Raw genomic sequence first — 20,788 nt, forward strand, 5'->3', positions numbered from 1 at the left:
CAGGAGGTGCTGCAGCCCCTGAGCATCCTCGTGGCCTCCTCTGGACTTTCTCCAGCAGCTCCATGTTCTTCTTATGCTGGGGACATCAGAGCTGCACACAGTGCTCCAAGCCCCCCCGAGGGGAGGAAACACATCCTCTGGCCATGGTGCTCTCCAGCTGCTGCCACATGGCACCCAGGTCTCCTTTGAAATGGAGCCATCGCCCTCCAAACGGATCCCTCCCTCTCCTCCCGTCACCCTGGCCTGACTGCCAGCGCTGGACCCGCTGAGGCTGCACAGTGGTCCTGCCTCCCTTGAGCTCTTGTGGCCAAACCATCCTGAAACCTTCGGCAGCCCAAGTCACCTGTCAGTGGTAGCAGCGCTGTTAATTCTGAACCCTGATGATGACACTTCAACAACAACAGAGGTACTTTACAGCCCATTAGTAGAGCAAAGGTCTGCTCTCCACCGCAGACATGAGGCTGCTTCCCTCTGTGCCGCTCTCCTAAAAACCTCCTGCTCCCAAAGGACACTTTTTTGGAGTAGCTCTGCCCTGCCCAAACACCCTTGAACAGACCCCTCCTGTGCAGAGTGTCCGGATGCGATGTGACAGTGACTTGCACAGGGACCGTCGTGCCCGTTTTGGTCCGTGGCTCGGATCTGCCCTGGCTCGGGATCTTCTTTGCGGAGGGCTCCGCTCACAAGCTCCGCGTACACAGACCTGATGGGAGCCAGGATTTGTGCCGGGGAAGGGCTGGGGGAACCCCTCTGTCCATGTGGCTGCTTGGCCAGCGGCTCCTGCACAGACCAGAGCCGTATCTGTCCGTGTGAGCAGCAGGTTCAGCCCCGGCTGAGTTTACAGCCAGAGGGATATAAATAAACGGAAGGAAAAGGACTTTCCCCGCACAGGGAGCGCTCTCCTGCGGAGCCCTGGGGCTGGATGGGTCCCAGGAGGGGGTTTCTTCAAGGGAGCTACCTGCCGATGTCAAAAAATGGTAGAACCGCGGAGTCACAAAGGGGTTCGTGTTGAAGGGACCTTAAAGCTCTGGGGCAGCCACAGCTTCTCTGGGCACCCTGTGCCAGCGCCTCAGCACCCTCACAGGGAAGAGCTTCTGCCTAAGAGCTCAGCTCAGTCTCCGCTCGGGCAGGTTAAAGCCGATCCCCTGCTGTGGAATCCCGCAGTGTTTGGTTTTGGTGTGTTTGGAAGGGTGGAAGTTTGCGGGGAGGAACCTGCCACCAGCAGCATCCCCAGCACATGGCACAGCAGTAGCACCCGTGGAGCACGGGCGGGTGGATGTCATTCTGCTCTTCATCCCTCAGGAGAAAGGACCAGGGGGAGGATGTGTAGAGCAGAGGCAGAAGAGGTGCAGGGAGCAAAGGCAGGAGCCTTTGGGGCTCGGTGTCAATGGGAAAAGAGGCAGAGCCTGAGCAGAGGTGCTGCTCGCAGGCTGCTCCCTGCTTGGAAAACACCATGTCTCCATCCAGGTTCCTTTTCCATCAGCGAGAGCCTGCAAACCTCCAGGCTTCAGCAAGACTCTGACATCCAAAGGGAAAGTGTTGACTTAAGGGTATAAAGGGTAAAGTATTAGAGGCTGCACTGGTGCAGCTCAGCCCAGCTCAGCTGAGCAGGATAGCCCAGGCTAGCCTAAGCCCTGAAAAGGGGGGTTATAGGTGGGAAAGTGACATTTTGGGGACTTTGATGCGCAGGTGAAGGGCACTTAGCAGCTCTTCATTCTTCACTCCCAAGGATCAAACCTGGGGAAGTTAAGTCCTTTGGGACCTGCTGTACAGCAATAGAGATAGTAGTGCTCAGAGCCTCCGGTGTTGGACCTCTGGGTGCTGTGCCCAGCCCAGACGCTGTGACTTGGTCCGTGAGCTGTGGCAAGTCTCAGGCGGGTCCCGGTTCGCAGGTCCCAGCTCAGAGCCGTTTCTCCGAGCACCAGGACCAGTGGGATGCTCGCAGGGCCGGGATGTGGGGCAGGAGCCTGGCAGGGCTGGGATCCCCACAGCAGCTTTTCCAGCTGCCCCGCTCCCCACTGCTCCTGCCGGGATGCCCGAGGGGTGCAGAGGTTTGGGGGGGCCGTGGTTCGTGCGGCAGGTGGCAGCAGCCGGTGCAGCCCGGACCCGTGCCCAGCCCCGCTCCACGCTGCGGGACACGGAGCTCTTGCCCCACCGGAGCCCCTCCAGCGCCAACCCAAACGTCCCGTGGCAGCGGTGGCAGCGTGGCCAGCATCGCTTGGAAGGCCGTTCAGGGAAGGGCGGGTTGTTCCGCTGCCTGGAACTGTTGATTCTGAACCCTAATGATGACTGAACCCACTTCAACACCACCACAGGTACTTTACATCCCTATAGCAGAGCTGCTGTCTGCTCCCTCCCTCTGTGCCCTACAAACCTCCCGCTCCTAAAGGACACTCCGAGCGGGAGCAACGGGGTTGGGGTTGGGGGGGGAAGCTCCGCCTCTTCCTTAACCCTTGCGGGGCCGGAGCTGATCCCGCCGCCCGGGGCTGCGGCTGGGAATGCCCGAGACGCTCCGTAACGGGGCTGGGATCGGTGGGGAGTGACCCCCCCACCGGACACAAGCAGAGACACGATCGCTTCGCACCCACGGGGCTGCGCCCCCCAAATTCCCCCGTTCACCTGAGCCGGGCAAGGTGAGAGCCTGGAGAGCCCCCGGGCATCCCCCCTGCACCCCCGGCACCCCCGGCACCCGGCTCCCTCCGCTGCCCCACGGGCTGCAAGAAGTTAATTTGCCTTTGGAAGAGCAGCGCTCGGAGCTTGTCTAATTCCACCGCAGCAGCTCCTTGCGCTCTATTTTAAACCAGTTCTCCCCGTGCTTCAAGTTTATATAACCCCCCCCCCCCCGCCACCCAGTCCCTGCTCCCTGCTAAAAGCAGCCCTAACGCGCGGAGAAAGCGAGGAGGCACAAAAGCAGCATCTCCTCCGGGACGCTGTAGCCCAGCCGAAAAGTTCCCAGGTAATTCGCTTTTCCTTCTTGATGCCTTTCTGCTCTTCAGCTGCTTTCTCACATGCGTTCGGTGCTGCTGACACACAGCACCTATGAGGGAGGCTGAGGTTGGGCATGGCCAGTGCTCCTGGGTTGCTGGCAGGGCCTTGGTGGCCGCTGGCTCCGTGCTGGGCTCTGTGCAGCCCATCCTGGAGCGTGGCACTTGTTGGGGACCAGCACAAGGTGCCTTTAGGAGCTGGCCTTGTTGGAGAGGCCGGTGGGAGGATGCTTTGCATGGGGCGGATGGTGATGAAGGGCCAGGTGTGGTTGCCAAAGGCTGCTCTGATGGTGAGTGTGACCCCACCGCCCCGTCGGTGCAGAGAGGAGGTGGCTCCTGTCCCTTATCCCTCTGGCTCCTTTGTCAGGAGGGGCTGTGGAGGGTAGCTCTGGTCGCACGAGATGCTCAACCCTTTGGAGCAACTTCTCCCTGTCTCACCCGTGCAACCCACAGAAACTGCTCAGAAACAGCTCCCGGTCGCTCCCACTCAGAAATTCGGGGCATTTATGGACTTTTTGTTTCCTTTGCACGAATGCACTGAAAAATGGTGCCAGTCACCAAGCCCTGATGTCATCTGTTGGGCACTGCAGTGCTCCGGAGAGGTTCTGTCAGCCTCGTGAAGGGCTTGCTGGTGTCTCAGGGTTAATGCTTTCGAAAGCGCCGCCTTGGTCGCATTCCCAGCACAGTTGGGCTGTGCGGAGCGGGAAGAGCTGTCGGGATAGGGCTGTGCCTGTTATTCCTGCTCCTCCTCACAGGCTGCCTGACCCTGTGCTCCCCGTGGAGAACCTTGCTCCTCTTCGGAGCAGCCCTCAGTGTATGTACATGTGTTCTGAGGAGAGTGATGATGGTTTAGTGCTGGGTATCACAACCACTGCTTTGCTGAGGTCCAGCTGGTTGACTTTTCCCTGCTGCCTCTTAGTGCCACAAGCATCATTTCAGTTCTGGGTGGCAAAAAGCACCCCAAAAGGCAGAGAAATTAGTGTTTTATTTCAGATTGCAAGACCCGATCCCTCCTATAGACGTCATTTGTGAGGTGGCCCCAGAGACAGCAGTCAGTGACCCCCAGCTCTGGTGCTGCTCTCCCTGATGCTGTCTGTGTGTTTTGGTGGTCCAGCGGGCAGAGGAAGGGAGATGTGGTGCTGGTGTGGAGTGTGCAGCCTAAAAATAGTTTCCTTCTTGTGCTCCATCTGAATGGGCAGCCACATATGACTGTACATGGATTGGTCTGATAGTCCCGTTTCGGTGTAAGAGACAAAATATCTTAGTTATGGCTTTGTTCTTCAGCTAACAATGGGTAGCTAAAAATATCCGACTTTGTTCCACTCAATAAAGCTCTCTCAAGGGGAGACACTAACGGTACGTTTTTGCCAAATCCTTGCAAAACACAGCCAAAGAAAATGCACATTTTTGCCAACAACTTTTCATAAAACATGGAACCAGCAGAAAACTCCATCCCGGGGCTGCTGCCTGCTCTGCTTCCCGGGCCCTCCTCCCCGTGCCCAGCCTGCGCCATGCCAGCATCCGGCCTTGGAATGTGGGCTGTGGGTGATGCGCTGCTCGTGCCTGGCAGGGGCACGTTGCCCCAGTGCTCCCAGTGGCGGGTGGTTGGTGGTCGCTGTGGTCTTGCTCCAATTCCCTTATTTCCCATTCGATGGCAGCCAGAGCTGGAGGGCGGCCAGGCCGGCCCTGTCCCGCTGTGCGAGCGCTGTGCTCGTGTTAAAAGCCTGGCAGGGCTGCTCGCAGCCTGACAGCCAAGAGGAAGCCAGCAGAGACCTCACTGAGCTGGCAGAGATGAGCACTGCTGTGCTCACCCCATCTCCAAGCAGAATCACCACCTCCCCACTGCTGCCATCCCGGCCCCTGGCTCCTCCCGACCAGGCAGGCACTGCAGGGATGGGTGCTGCTCCCAGGGGAGCCATCTCCTCTGTGTGGAGCCAGCTTGCTGCTTGGGTGATGCTCACACCCTTGGCCTGCAACATGGGCAGAGCAGGTCTGGGTGACCCCAGCTGAGGAAGCCCCTCTCTGGGGCAGAGCTGGTTTGGACGAGCCATGGTGTTTGCAGCAGGCCATTTACAAGGAGCTGGAGCCCAGCCTGGGTTGGGCTGCAGAGCTGCCCAGCAGGTGCTTAGAACCCCAGCCTGGTTTGGGTTGGAAAGGATCTTAAAGCTCATGCAGTACCAACCCCCTTGTCCCAAGCCATGGGCAGGGACCCCTTCCACTGGAGCAGCTTGCTCCAAGCCCCTGTGTCCAACCTGGCCTTGAGCACTGCCAGGGATGGGGCAGCCACAGCTTCTCTGGGCACCCTGTGCCAGCGCCTCAGCACCCTCACAGGGAAGAGCTTCTGCCTAAGATCTAACCCGAACTTCTCCTGTTTCACTTTGAACCCATCACCCCTTTGCTTCCTGAGTGGGACCAAGGCTTGCTTTGGCTTTGCCCAGCATCAGGAAGAGATTGGGCTTCTTCCACCTTCTGTGGTACTAAAGTTTTCCAGGGCTACAAATAATTCTTGCAGATCTTCTCTGAATATGTCCCCGTTTTCCAGCATCGCTCCTGCTGTGAGGGCACAATGACCAGTAATGATGTCCCCAGTTCTGGATGTCTCTCTGTGCTGTGGTTGCTCTCCAAGCCACAGCGCCGGGTCCAGAGCTTCTACTCAATCGGTTTCCATTGTGCCCTTTCCTGCAATCCGGTCACGCCGCTGCTTTTCTCCAGGGTCACTCCATGTGCCTGTGGCCACGTGAAATCCACTGGCATCAGGTGGGGACAGGAGAACGGGGAAGTGTGCGGGTTGCAGCAGAAGCAGTTCCCTGTGCCAAGACCTGTGGAGCTCGTTCAATGCCAGCGAGCAGCTGAGGTTACTGATGGAGGAGGATGTGAGCCAGGGGACACTGTGGCTCTTCCACACACTGAAGCAAAGCCTCTTTCTGTCTGGTGCTTTTCCTGCTCCTTCCCCTGCCCTTCATGGAGGACCTGTCTCCTGCTGAACGGCTGACCTCTGGAGGTGGCCGAGCACATCTGTTGGGAAGCAGGGGCTGCCTGACCTCATCCATGCAGCTGCTGCTGCACTGTCCCCGGCATGTTCTTGCCTTATTTCTTGGCCTTCTTGCCTGTTCCTGGAGAGGTGCTGAGTTCATGGATGGCGGATTAGATGGCAGAGATCCCGTCCTGCTCCTGGGCTCGGGGTGTGCACGCACCCCATGGGGTGGGGAGTACGAGCACAAGATGGAGCTCCCGGAGCTGAAGGGCAGGGACCTGCCAGGGTGTTGCATTGCCAGAGGTAACACATCTGTGACAGGGTTATAAGTCACCACCTGCCTTTGAGGGCCTGGCAGGCTGGTTGTGCATGTAGGATCATAGAATCACAGAATGGTTTGGGTTGGAAAGGACCTCAAGGTCATCCAGTTCCAAACCCCTGCCATGGGCAGGGACACCTCACACTAAACCATCTCACCCAAGGCTCTGTCCAGCCTGGCCTTGAACACTGCCAGGGATGGAGCATTCACCACTTCCTTGGGCACCCTGTGCCAGGGCCTCATCACTCTCACAGTAAAGAACTTCTTCCTTATACCTAACCCGAACTTCCCCTGCTCCAGTCTGAACCCATCACCCCTTGTCCTATCACTACAGTCCCTGGTGAAGATGTCCTCCAGCACAGCCTGACTGCTGAGTGCAGGGAGTGTGCCGGTGGTCCCCTGCTCCTGAGGAAGCTCAGAGCATGGCTGGGGACATCTCTCATGGTGCCAGCTCAAGGCTTCCCTTGCCTGTGAGCCCATCAGCACAACTGTGCTGGAGGATGGTCCAGAGACACAGCACAGAGCTTTGTACCCAATGGAGCAGAAGTAAGAGGCACTAGGGCCAGATGTGGGTACTTCTGGCTTGCAAGGGTAACTGTGGACATAGGGCATCATACATGAGAATGGCTCATCCAGCCATGGGACTTTCTAGCTAAGGGTTTATGAATGTGGCCTCCCCATGATCTGCTGTGGCCATCTCCTGTCCTGCAGCCAGTGCTGCTCATCAGGTGCTAATGGTTTAGCTTAAACCATGAGGTCATTTCTGAGAACCTCAGGTGGGACCACTGGATCTTCCAGATCTCTGCATGTGGTGCCTGTGGCTTGCTGGTCAGCATGCTCTACGCTCTTCCCTTTGGGTTCACAGAGCCCTATGGGTTGTCCTGCTCTCTGTGTTGTCCCTTCCACATAGTGGTGCTTAGCGTGTGATTCTGAAGCCAGAAGAGCCAGAGCAGTGACCTTCATGACTCTCTTCATGGCCACTGCACCTGGGACCTGCCCATGGCCATTGTGTGATGTGTCCCAGGCACACAGCAGCCACCGGCTCGGTGCTGCTGGCACTGTCCTGGAGGAGGCTGGGGACACACGTCTGCCTTCTCTGACTCATGGTGATTTATGTCCCAACATCAAGCCAAAAATACACGCTGCGTGCACGGGCCCGGTTGGAACAGATGCAGAGGGCTTATCAGCCATCCCCAGGGACTTCCTGGCTCTGGACCTCATCGGGAGGGTGTGACAGCCACCAGCACCCTCTGGAATGGGGCCATGCCCTCTCTCTGAGCTCTGGGGTGCTTGTGCTGGTGTTTGCTCATCTACCAGCACACTGTGCAATGGGATTGCTGGTGTCAGCCCATGGGGCATCCCCTGGTGGGCCTGCAGATGTGTGATGAGCCTTTAGAACCAGTAGATGCCTTTGTAGAGCTGGGAAGTTGTTAAATGAACTAAAATAGACCCCAAGGTAAAGTGAGCAGGCTTTCCTACCCATCCCTCATGCTGGGATGGGATTAGCCCAGCCTGGTGCACCTCAATCCACACCAGCTCCTGCTCTCCCCTGGGTCTGTCCCAGCACTGCACCGTGCAGGCAGCACAGACCTTGGGGTGCCAAGAGCTGCTCTTTGGGAGCCTCAGGGCAGCTTTGGGGCTTGCTTTGTGCGCACCCCTTTCAGACACGTGGCAGTGGATGAGCTGAGAGTGCACTCACAGCCATTCCTCATTCTTTGTCCCCAATGGCTGTGCTCAGGAGGGAGAGAGGACTTCGCCGTGTATCTCAGTGGGGACCATCCAGCCCTGGGCAGGCTCTGACCTCTCATGAGGAAGCCTGCCTGTGTCTTTGCTCATTAGCAGCAGGAATGGTGCCCAGTCTGTTGATGTTCTCCATTCCCAGTAAATATCTAGGATACACCGGACACGTCAGCCAGGCTCCTGGCACCCTGCAGTGGTCCCTCTGCAGCATCCCTCTTCCCCTGCTAGAACCTGTGCAAAGCCAGTGCTGCTCTCTCTGTTGCACCAGGGTGGGCTGAGGGGCCCATCTCCTCTGTGCCACTGCCACCCTGCGTGCAGTGGGTGCTGAGGGGAGTTGGTGTGATCCTGCCCTGCGGAGGTGGAGGAAGGCAGGGCCTGCAGGAGCCGGTAATGTCTCGCTTGGGCTTGCTCTGGTTGGGCTTTCCCACCTTCCCCAGTGGTGTGCCCACAGTGCCAACCATGCTGCCCAGGGCACTGGGTGAGCCCCCAGAGCTGTGTCCCAAGTGCAGCTCCTGCATCTCCCTGGACCATCCCCAGAGCTTTCTTCTCTCCTTACAGCCTCCAGTCCCGTTAACTGCAGAGCTGCTTTTATCCTTTATGCTATTTTTCAGGCCTCCCGAGGCCAGTCCATCCCCACATGCTGCTGTAGCCAGTGGAGGGGAAGAAAACAAAGTGGCTGTGGCTTACTGAGGATGAAAGCCTGGCATACTGTGGTTGAGAGAGGCTTGTCTGCTCCTAGGATGAGTTAGTGAACAACAGGGTGATGCTGTTCCCATGGCACTTTACAGTGTATTACCCCCAGATTGAGGCGTGCAACTTCCCTGCGTTTCTAGAAGCTATATTTCTGTTGAGGGAGAGCAAATGGTCAGGAAGCAGGGCTGAGCATCCCACTGCAGGAGCCGCTCTCGAGGCATCCTCCAGGGACTTGCTGAAGTGCAGAGGGACCTGGGGCTGGGAGAGCTACGGAGAGCACATGGACCCAACTGGGCGCGGATCCAGATGCAGCACATGTCTGTGCGTGATCTTCCCTATCTGCACTACAGGCTGATGCAGTGAATCCAAGCAGAGCTCTGTCAGAGCAGGTCCTTTTGCAGGGCTTGTGGAGGGTGTTTAACTACCAGCAGCAGCACATCTCACTCTGGTTTGCACTGCAAGTAGCAGCACCATGCGTTCGCAGCTGATGGAGAGTTGCGGTGCTGCGAGGGACTTGTGTGGGCTCAGGAAAGCTTCCCGGGAAAATCTTTTCCCTCCCAGTGTTACCAGAAGAGCCTCAACTCCTTCCTGCAGCGGGACGATGCCCCTGCATGCCCCTGTGTCAGAGGGGCTGCCCTGTGCCCCCGAGGAGGCCAGGGATGGATGCAGGTAGATCAAGCAGTGCCCTGTGCAGTGGATGCAGGCAGCTCGAGCAGCACCCTATGCAGTGGACACAGGCAGCTCAGGCAGTGCCCTGTGCAGTGGATGCAGGCAGCTCAAGCAGTGCCCTGTGCAGTGGATGCAGGCAGCTCAAGCAGCGCCCTGTGCAGTGGATGCAGGCAGCTCGAGCAGTGCCCTGTGCAGTGGGTGCAGGCAGCTCGAGCAGTGCCCTGTGCAGTGGGTGCAGGCAGCTCGAGCAGTGCCCTGTGCAGTGGATGCAGGCAGCTGGAGCAGTGCCCTGTGCAGTGGATGCAGGCAGCTCGAGCAGTGCCCTGTGCAGTGGATGCAGGCAGCTGGAGCAGTGCCCTGTGCAGTGGATGCAGGCAGCTCGAGCAGTGCCCTGTGCAGTGGATGCAGGCAGCTGGAGCAGTGCCCTGTGCAGTGGATGCAGGCAGCTCGAGCAGTGCCCTGTGCAGTGGATGCAGGCAGCTGGAGCAGTGCCCTGTGCAGTGGATGCAGGCAGCTCGAGCAGTGCCCTGTGCAGTGGATGCAGGCAGCTCGAGCAGTGCCCTGTGCAGTGGATGCAGGCAGCTCGAGCAGTGCCGTGTGCAGTGGATGCAGGCAGCCAGCTGTGCTGCTGCCCCCACCCTCACTGCTTCAGACACGGTCCTTCAGGTGGCGTTTGGGCTTGGTCCATCCCTCCATGCAGCTGTTGCTCACACATCCCGTGCCACTGCTCCGTGCTCACTCTGCTCCTCTGGGGCTGTTCTGTAAGGTGGCTCCAGCCGGTGTTCCACCAGGCTCCAATGCGGATCCCTGCAGAGCAGCCAGGGCTCCCGTGGTGAATGGTTTGGGTTGGAAGGGACCTTCAAAGCTCATCTGGTCCAACCCCCTGCCATGGGCAGGGACATCTTCAACTGGATGAGGTTGCCCAAGAACCACGTCCAGCCTGGCCTGCAATATCTCCAGGCATGGAGCATCCACCGCCTCATCTGTGCCAGTGTTTTACCACCCTCCGTGTAAAGAATTTCTTCCTCAGCCTGAATCTTCTTTCAGTTTAAACCCATCACCCCTCATCCTGTCACAACAGGCCATGCTAAAAGTCTCTCCTCATCTTTCTTCTAGGTCCCTTTTAAGAACTGAAAGGCCACAATAAGGTCTCCCTTCTCTTCTTGGACTGGCTGAACCATCCCATCTCTCTCAGCCTTTCCTCACAGGAGAGAAGGACCCTAAGTCCTCTTTCTACTCTCAATCCCTCCATCTCCCGGCATGTACTGATACCAGGGTTGCCCAAATCCATGTGTACTTGGCCCCACTGAAGCTCATGAGGCTTGCATGGCCCCCTCCGGAGCCTGTCCAAGTCCTTCTGAATGGCATCCTGTCCTGTGACAGTGTCAACTGCACCACTCAGCTTGGTGGCATGAAGAAAGAGTCTCCTCCTCTAGTGAGCAGTGCAATCACAACAGACATGAAGAAGATGCATAAATCCTTTATACCCATTGGTGCAGGAGTTTTAGGGCCCTCCTGGCAGGGACTGTCTCATGTCCACATGGCACCCAGTGCTCTGGGGTCAGCGGGCTCTTCCTAGGGCCCAAGATCTTGGGTAGTGTTGCTGCATGTCTGCATCCCAGAGCTCTGTCCTGCTGTCATGCTTTATCTTCAGGGATGCACGGTAGTGAAAGGTGGACGTGTGGCCATTCAGAAGAGATCCCAAACACACCCTCAGTCCAGTCGGAACACGAGGGATACCAAAAATGTATCTCAAGCAGCAGTGCCAGCACTGTTTTCCTTCGGAGGAAACTGCTGCTCTGGGTCTGCAGAGCCATGGAGAGCAGCATGGCAGAGGTCTGAGGGGCAGCAGTGGCCCACGACTGCTGCCTGAAGATGTGTCTCGTAACTGTTGTGTCCTGTCTGGGACATGTCCTGACACTGGCAGTGTTCAAAGGGCAGGCTGGACAGAGCCTTGGGCTATGTGGTCTAGTGGGAGGTGTCCCTGCCCATGGCACGGGATTGGATCTGCATGAGCTTGAGACCCTTTCCAACCCAAACCATTCTATGGTTCTATTGGTCCTGGGCACCGTGTGATGAGGGCACCTGGGACAAGGGACAGCGATGTCACTTGGAACCACAGCAGACGGTTTGCTCAGTGAGGAGGTGCATTTGGCTCAGCCCTGGGCACTTTCACTAGAGCACAAGGGACTTAGTAAAGCTGGCCCGTGAAGAGTGTACTGAGGAGTGATGCTTACAGCAGTTAACCCATAGCACACAGCCAGGTCTAGAAAAAGAGATAAGGGATGTCTGAGCCCGGAGTGGGAGGCGGCAGCTCTTTGGAGACGAGCAGGATGTGCCGAGAGCCCTGTGTTTGTGCTCTGGAGATGGTCAGCACTCCTGGTAACGTGCCTGTGCCGGCTCTTCCGTCGGGGTTCTCACCCGTGCAGTGCGTCGGTGATATCTGCTCCCCTGCACCGCCTCCCCAGCACGCACACTGGCTGCCCGGCTCCCCAGCCATTCCTCATGGAGAAATTCAACTTTCTGAAGCCTGCAAGCCTGCTAAGAATAAACCTAATAAATTAGCGAGCGCATTCAGAGCGCACCCCTGCTCGCTGATCTGGCATTTTAATCTACTCGTGAAGCTATCCAGAGTGTTTGCGCAGCGTGTGGCCAAGTTCTGACATCTTTGCATGCTGCTATTGTCAGTACAGCTCCTGACCCTTTGCAAAGGGATGGCAGGAGGAGTGGATTTATAAGAATCTTCCACTGGCGAAGGTAGTGGAGTTGTTCCTGCTCACACACGCACTGGAATTATCTCCCTGAGCTCATCTTCGCCCGTTATTCCGATCCAGTGGGTGAGATACCATTAAACAATGCAGCTGGTTTGTGTTCTCCAGGGCTACGCATCCTCTGCAGTGACACACATTCTTTGCAGGTCAGTTGTAAAACAAGTTTGATGCTGGCACACCCGCAGCTGGAGCAAACTGAAGCCACTCTTTCTCCTTGGGAATGACGGCAGTGGTAGCTGCAGGTTGGAATGGCCTCTGCCCTGTTAAGGCAAGAAGTGGAAGCTGGGAGAGGGGATTCATGCAAGCAAGACAAGGGGCAAACATCTCAGTGCAGGGCCTCACACAGAGAAAAACCCCAAAGAATTTGAAAAGTAGTAGAAAAAACTAATTTTTTGACAAATCAATTAATAAAAAGTTAATTTGGAAAAGGATGAAAAATGAGAGCCATGAAAGAATAAAAGAAGGTTTAGAGCTGTAAAGCACAAGGTAAGGTAGAGGCCACAAATGCCCTGCTGTGATATGAGAAGGGGAAGGAAGTTACTGGGTCTGCCCAATGCTCAGTAGAGGTGAACCTGGCCAGCTCTCCATCCCTTCCCAAATTCACCTCCCACCCTGCTTGACTATCCCAAAATTGACCATAACTGACCCTTCATGTTGGAGGCCTGTTCAGCAACCTTGGGTCCTACACAGACCCACTGAGTTCAGAACACCTTGGCTCCCAGGCTGCCAGGGTGAGGAGGTCCAAGCGAGCAGGTCTGGGAATGCGGAGGGGTTGCTTCTGCCATGTTCCGTGATTTAACAAAGCTCTGTGGGATCACTGCAGCTCTAAGAAATGGGCATAGCTTTTTTGTAGCAACTTATCACCAGGAAAAATGCCCGTGTTGAAGCTTTTGCTGCCAACAAGGCATGACTGAAAGGGAGCAGGGGGACTCAGTCTCTAAGTATGAGCAGAGTCATCAGGAGTAGTGGTGGTTTAATCTTCAGAGTTCCTTTTCATCTTTGTTAGCACTAAGAGGCCTTCAGATACCTTTGTGAGTATCCAGTCTGGATACCAGGGATAGTCGAGACAGGATTTATTCCTGCCTGAAGCAGAACAAGCAACCAAGCATGATGCATCATTTACTCCTGATGGAGATTCCCACACTGCCTCAGTAAATTGCTTCAGTGCCAGTAAGGATGATGCCACGTTACTAGTTTCAGTTTGCCTACCTTCAGGTTCCACACATTGGATCACACTAAAACTCTGTCTGTGGGGCTGGAGAGTCTTCTGTGGGCAGATCCCTGTGGTCTGGATACCCCAGCAAGTAGAACACATTGAGATCTGGAGGTGTCTCACTACAAGGTTGGTCCTCTTTGGTCATCTTCACAGCTTTCCCTTCAATCTCTCAACATCCTGGTGCACAGTGAGACCCAGAAGCATGTGCTGGCTGGACCCAGGTGCCCAAGTGTAATTTCTGGAGGCTGCTGGTGGCCTTTTGGCCACATTCACGTGCCAGGAAGGTACAGCCGGACTCCCATGGGTCTCACAGTCACCACTCCCCAGGACACAGCACCCTCACTTGTGTTTGTGGCTGATAATCTGTGCCTTGTTCCTAGATGTATGACTATATTTGGCTGTATCAACTCTGCTTGTGCCCAGTGTAACCAGCAACCCAGGCCGTTCTGCAGCAGCGAGCTGGCTGCTTCTCCCTTTGCTGGTCTCACAAGCTCAGTGTCAGCAGCAGACTTTGCCACAGATGATTTAATAGCTCTTGCAGATCATTGATAAAATTGCTGAGTAGCAGAGGGGCAGGACCCGGCCCCTGGGGACCCCACTGAACCCACCCTGCTGGGTGAGGAGTTCCCACTTACAATTGATCTGAGACACGTCACCCAGCCAGCTGCGAATCGGTTCCATATGTGCCATGTTGGCTGTGTATTGTTCTAGTTCCTTCACCACACTGTCACACAGCACCGAGGCAGTTGCCTTGCAGAAGTCTGTTCTACCACCAGTGTTGTTTTTCTCAATCAAACTTACAATTTCAGGGAGAAGATGGATCCGAGTTTGACACGTTCTGCTTTCCACAGTCTGTGTGAATTGGCATTAGTCATATTTCTTTGACTTAGATCTCTATTTGTTGTATGCTGTGGCAGCCTTTGGAGGTGAGTGCCGAGCTCTAACGGCAGGCTGGCCAGTGTCTGCTCCAGCCAAATACTTCCATGAACACTGGCTTTCTTCTATTGCTGTTCTTTGCTGTACCATATGCATCCACAGATAGAACAGGACAACCAACAACTTCAGAAAGAGCTATAATTATGGCTTTTATATTGAGAGAAATGGCTTCTCATTAGCTGCAGGTTTGCAGCCCATACGTTGTCCTCAGCTCTTGGCTTTCCTTATAGGTTCTCTACAGTTTCGCACTTCTCATTCATTATTACCAGTTTCCACTTTCTTAAGTTATAGATGCTCTTCTTTGACACAGTTGTCTTCGCTTCCCTCACAAGCCAGAGGGATGATTTTTGTCTTTTTGCTTTAACTGATGTTGCTTCTCTCTCAATTGTGGGATTGTGGTTTTGGGGCAGCGCGTCAAATGTTTCCCAACAATTCCCACTTAGCATTCACGTTTTTCTGATTAAATTCCTTCTCCCAATTGATTTGGTTCCTAATTGTTTTCAGCTCTCTTAAACTCAATCTTTTTAGCATTAGGGTGATGTATTTTCAGAGCAGAGCTTCACTTGAAATGTTTTCTTCATTGTCATTTTGCTCGTCAGTCAAATAAAAGCAAACACCAACTCTCAGAGACATTTGGCAGCGTTGTAGGGTCACAGAACTGGGAAACGCAAACCCTTCTTGAGAAAAGATATTTTCATGAAGTGTTGTTTTGTCGAAATCCATGTTAATTTGACTGAAACGAGGCTTGTCTAAAATCCAGCAGCATGAAGGTGCCATTGTCCCTCTTTTAGCAACTGAAGATTGAGACATTTAGTCTGAAACTCCAGATTTCCCCCACAGTTTGAGTTTGGCAGCTAAAAAGGAGCAACTCTGCAGTCAGTGTGTGTGGAGCTGTGCAGATCGCGCTGGAAACCCAATTTCCTTTTTTCTTTCTGTTTTGGTAGGAAACGTACGTTCTTGCAATGGGGAATTCGGTGCCCAAAACACCACATTTCAGTGACAAAACTTTAGAGCGAACACTTGCGACTCATTCCGTGGAAGGTGCCTGCAGCTCAATATCTCTCATGGCCCAGCTCATGGCAAGACTGCTCTGTCCATGAGGAGAGGGTGATGGCTGTGGATGCAGCTGGGCAAGCCACTGCAGGCACTTCCCTGATGGACACGCACAGAAAACCATGGGGAGCAGGAGAGCGGAGTGGCCACTCAACCACGGGTTTGGGTCTCTGCTGACTCACAGGAGATGTCAGCGCAGTCCCTGTCTGTGCTTGCTCCTGGACGGGATGCTCTGGGTGTGTGGAGCCTTCATGAACACTGCTTTCCCTCACGCTCCTCTGTCTCACATCCTGGGGTAGGCTCTGAGCTTTCTCCAGCCCTGGCAGCAGCCTCTGGGGTAAGATTACAGGATTCAACGTGTCTTACTCTGCCGTGTCACTTTCTCATTCACAGTTCAGCATCTGCAGAACCATTTACTGGCTTGCAAGGACTGAAGGAATCATCTGCTCTGACCCCTGCAGAGCAGGCCAGGGGCTCCATCTGCTCATTCTTGCCTCCTGTCTGCAGTGTCCGGTCAAGAAAAAGCATTTCTTTTCCAGTGAGGTGCCCAGTCTTGAATTCAAGCTGCCTTGCTGAAAGCAGATCTGCTGCATCCCTGGCCAAGTTGGTCCAATGGGCCAATAGTGCTCAGTGTTAAAAGTGCATCGCATATTTCTGTGTAGATCCTGGGGTTTGCTTGCCAGATGAAAGAGCACTCTGCCAGAGAGGTCTCCCTCCCACACTGGTGTTGCTGGATAGCTGGAGACGCTCCTGCCTGCTGCAGAAAAGAAAGCTCCTTATTCCTGGGAGAGCTCCTGGTTTCCTTCAGATCTTTTGAACTCCATCAGCACTCCCAGAGCCCAGAGCAGCCCAGGCAGGCTTCTCTCCCAGCTCCCATCCTTCTCGTCTGCTTCCTACCCTGAGGAGACTTGCACACGCTTCTAAGGGCAGTATTTCTTTGATGGGATGCTTCCTCATGGCTTCCCTTCACCATTATTGACCTGTCCATCATGCACATCCATTCCTCAGCTGCTTTACCAAGTGTTGTTGCACCCCACCGTTGGCACTGAGCTCAGCAGCAGTGGGGCTTTCGGTGATGGACAGACCTGATGGACCCTGCCATGTTGGCTGGTTCATCCATGCCACCAGGACTCCCCAGATCCTGAGTGCCTCCTTTGGGGCAGCATAAAAGCAAAAGCAAAGCTGGAACAACATGGTCATTCTTGGCTCCCTTGTACCCTAAACACAGGAGCCTTTTGCTGACCCTAAAGAATCATAGAATGGTTTGGGTTGGAAAGCACCTTGCAGTCATCCAGTTCCAGCCCCCAGGAAGGGCCAGTGTCTGTGGGGCACACTGCTGGGAGATGCCCCATTGCAACATCCAGGTCTTCTCGTGCTCTGCTTCTCTCCCGCAGCGCTGGGTCACGTAGCTCGTGCTCGGAGCAGGCCAGACAGACTCTCTGGCAGACTCTCTGGCATCGCTTTTTCAAGCCTGATTAATGGGGCTTGAGCTCTCCTCCAGATTGAACTCAAGAAAATACCATTATCTCCCATGCAATGACTCAGATATTGTATTGCAACATCTTGTTGGTAATGTCAGATCGCGGGCAACGATATTAGAAATGAACATTTTACCCTGGACAGGGTATTAACTCTGAAACGAAATCTGTATTTATTGCCTTTAGCCACGAGCATCTGGGCTCTTCCAGAATAAATGTTTTTAGTTCCATGCAGGAAGATTCTGGCATTTATAGGCCAGACGTTTCTAAGGGTAACATATACCTCTTGTGCACACCCTGGGTGATAACCCTGGCTATGGGTTACCATGCCATGTGATGTCATGGCAGATATGATGAGCTCATACCCTGTTATGCTGCACTGAGATGAAATAAGCCCTGTGTCCCAGAGCAGCTCCTTTCTGACTGAGGGCATGTGGCAGACACCAGCCACATGCATTTGTTTAGTGTCTTTGGCCAGTGCCTGGGGACAGCAAGTCCTGGAGGTGTGAGGATAGAGGGGGCTGTCTGTGGGATGAGCTCCATCCCCAGCAATAGGGCACCAGCCCTGCAATGGCAGGGAATGACAGCACTTGTCAGCAGGAGGAAAGCCACTGGGTTTCATACATAGAATCCCAGACTGGTTTGTGTTGGAAGGGACCTTAAGCTCACCCAGCTCCAGCCCCTGCCACAGGCAGGGACCCCTTCCACTGGGGCAGCTTGCTCCAAGCCCCTGTGTCCAACCTGGCCTTGAGCACTGCCAGGGATGGGGCAGCCACAGCTTCTCTGGGCACCCTGTGCCAGCGCCTCAGCACCCTCACAGGGAAGAGCTTCTGCCTTATCTAACCTGAACTTCCCCTGTTTCAGTCTGAACCCATCACCCCTTGTCCCATCACTCCAGTCCCTGATGAAGAGTCCCTCTCCAGCATCCTTGTAGCCCCCTTCAGACACTGGAAGCTGCTCTGAGGTCTCCACGCAGCTTCTCTTCTCCAGGCTCAACAACCCCAATGTTCGTACACGCTGGTGTCCCGCTGTCATGGCATGCAAGTGTGTGCCAGTCTCCAGCACAGAGGTGAGCACAGTTCCCCTGGGAAGCTGGGGAAGTGCTGCAACCCCCCAGCTTTCCCACCTGCTCCCCGCAGATGGAGGTGCAGCAGCAACGTGGTCTGCAGGTTTCATTTGTCCCGGGTGAGTGAGATGCCATTGAGTTCGGCATATAAAACCGTAGAATCATAGAACCATAGAGCCATAGAACCATAGAGCCATAGAATCATAGAGCCATAGAATCGTAGAGCCATAGAATCATAGAACCATAGAATCATAGAACCATAGAGCCATAGAATCATAGAGCCATAGAATCGTAGAACCATAGAATCATAGAGCCATAGAATCATAGAACCATAGAATCATAGAACCATAGAGCCATAGAATCATAGAGCCATAGAATCATAGAGCCATAGAATCATAGGATGGTTTGGGTTGGAAAGGCCCTTAAGATCATCCAGCTCCAACCCTCGAATGCCCATGGGGAGATACCTGCCAGCAGTGCGCCCTCACCCAGGGTCACAGCAGCTCCATGTCATATGCTGAATGCAGGTGTTGGAACCAAACCGCGGTGGCTCTGTTTGAATGCAAGTGGTTTTTCAGTGGAACTCTTCAGTTGGAAACCAGCAGGGAGGGAGGTTGAGAGGCTGGTTTTGAAAGGAGGATTTTCCGTTTGATTCAGCTTGTGTAGTTAAGTTTACTTTTGATGTATTCCCTTTTTTGCAATGGGTCTTATGTTGGGTTGAGCTGTTCCGGAGGAGCTTCTGGTGGTGCCTGGCTTTCTTGCCAGTGCTCCCCGCGCTGTGCTTCCTGGGTGGTAGGAACCCTGCAGAGCCAGGTGCCTGTGCTAAATACACCTGGAACCTCCATGTGGCAGCTCCCGATGACATCCTGCCAAACCAGCTTCCCAGTGATGTTCCCAGTGCCACGGAGTGGCTCCAAGCACAGCAAACAGGGCCAGCTCCTTCCTCAAAACATCCTAACTCTGTGGTCACACTGGAAGGGGAAAGAGCACGAAACCCTACAAGGTTGCTTTAGCATCAGCATGATGTGCTTTCATTCCCTAATCGTGGCAGCGTGGGCTGTCCCAGAGCCTGTGCTGCTGCTTCGGGGCACTTCCATGTGCACGCCATGGGGTTCCCATGCAGGGCTCTTGCTCTTCCCTCCCCACCCTCCCATCAGCGAGCTGAAGCTGCAGCTCTTGGCTCGCATTTCCACCGTGTGGCTCGGGGTGGCTGCTGTCCCATGGGACATGAGCAGCTTGCTCCAGAACATCCCCCCCAGGCAGAAGCAGAGCACAGGCAGATTGTCACTTGCACCCCTTGGAAGGGCGGGATGGGACTGTTGGGTTTGAAGGGCTTTTCCAAAACGCGTCGCGTCTGGAGAGCACATACTGGTTGTTAAACGCAAGAATACTTCATTGTTGTCAAGTGTAAAAATCACTTTCTGTTGTCTTGTGCAAGCGAAGCTGCGCTGGCCTCACACAGAGCGTGCTGGCAAGGAGCGAGCCTGGAAGGCGGTCCACATTTAACAGCACTGCAGGGGCTGCCTGACCCCTTGGGAGACAAGGAACAAGCGAGATGCACGTGTGGGCCAGCATGCAGGGCTGGGAGCTGGAACGTGTGCTTCCCAGGACACCCCTGCTTCCCGGGGACAGGACGCTGTGACGGCCACCCTTGGTTCCTAGGGCCATCTGGAAACCCTCAGACCTGCTGCTCCACCAAGGGCTGGTCCCCGGGGACAGCCAGGGTCTGCCCCATAGGTGACTATCCAGATATCGAAAGTACCTCCTGGGAAGAGGAGGCTGATGCCGTGGTGTCCCCATGCAGATACATACACAGGGCCATCAGCCTGCTCTGAGTGTAAATCCCAAGCCAGCTCTACCCTAGCACTAACCACAATGTGCCTCTTGTCCAAGTTTGCAGGGGCACATTGGATGGGGCATCCCATCCCGAGGAGAAAAACAGGAGGTCACGGGTCCTTTCCCTTCTGAGGCTTCTGGGGCTGCTTGAGAACAGGGACCCCTTGGGCAAAGCCTCTGGCTCTTGTCCGCTGAGACATCCTTGTGGCCCAGAGGATGCCACCCATCCCTTTGCCAGGCAGCTCACAGGGGTCTGCTGCAGTGCCCAAGGATGTGCAAGGCCACCAAATGCTTAGTCCAAGGCATTTCTACCTTTCCTGCAGGCAGAAGGGACCACTCTCCAGGTGGGATGCTGGAGCAGGTCTGTCCAGAGGTCCCTTCCCACCAACACTCTGGTGTTGTGGCCATATGAAACCAAAACCTGAATCCTAAAGAGTAAGGGGCATTCCAAGGAATAAGATGCCGTTAATCCTTTGAATGCTTCCTCTGCAAGGTGTCCTTGGGTGCTAAGTATCCTTAGGAGCACCTGAAGGTAGCATCAGGATCATCTGGGTATGTTACTGGGTGTATCCTTAGCACTGGCTGGCTCTCCTAGCAGTTTAACCAGGAACTGCCTTTGCTGGCTGGGAACTTGGTACTTGTGTCTTGTGAGGTAGCTTGCTCTGAGTTCCTGGGATGCACTTTCAGTGCTGGAGCACAGGGTGGCTTTGGTCTGATTTTCTGTGTAATTAAGTCCCCCCCTCGCTGGCACGTTACACAAGGACGTGAAGGGAACATTCCTGCAGTTCGGACATCTCCGAGCCTGGCTCTGACCCCTGGAGCTGTGAGTATCAAGAAGACTTAGAAACAAAGGGTGAATGTGCAAATGTGTTTGATGTCCATGGCTTAGGGTCAGCACAGAGCAGCTCTTGCAGAGCTGACCAGCTCAGGCTTGTGGTAGCTTCATTTTCTCTGCCCACCCACAAGAGACGCATCTCCTGCAGCAGGGGTGTGTTCTTATGAGTGTGGACAGTGCTCGGTTCTGTCTCATCTGCTGCTCCATCCCTTCCATCAGGG

At 54.9% G+C, this 20,788-nt stretch overlaps 1 protein-coding gene across 4 annotated transcripts in view; it reads left to right on the top strand.

Moving 5' to 3' along the window:
* The first annotated feature begins 2,868 nt into the window (after positions 1-2,868).
* Positions 2,869-20,788, top strand: part of MYOCD (myocardin) — a 223,270-nt gene continuing 205,350 nt past the window's right edge. For all 4 annotated transcript variants that reach the window (XM_065693396.1, XM_065693399.1, XM_065693400.1 and 1 more), the window contains exon 1: positions 2,869-2,953. The gene's annotated coding sequence lies outside the window, so the exon portion shown is untranslated. The remainder of the gene's footprint in view (positions 2,954-20,788) is intronic.

This window comes from Lathamus discolor, chromosome 13 (genome assembly GCF_037157495.1).
Source record: "Lathamus discolor isolate bLatDis1 chromosome 13, bLatDis1.hap1, whole genome shotgun sequence".
Classification (NCBI taxonomy): domain Eukaryota; kingdom Metazoa; phylum Chordata; class Aves; order Psittaciformes; family Psittacidae; genus Lathamus; species Lathamus discolor.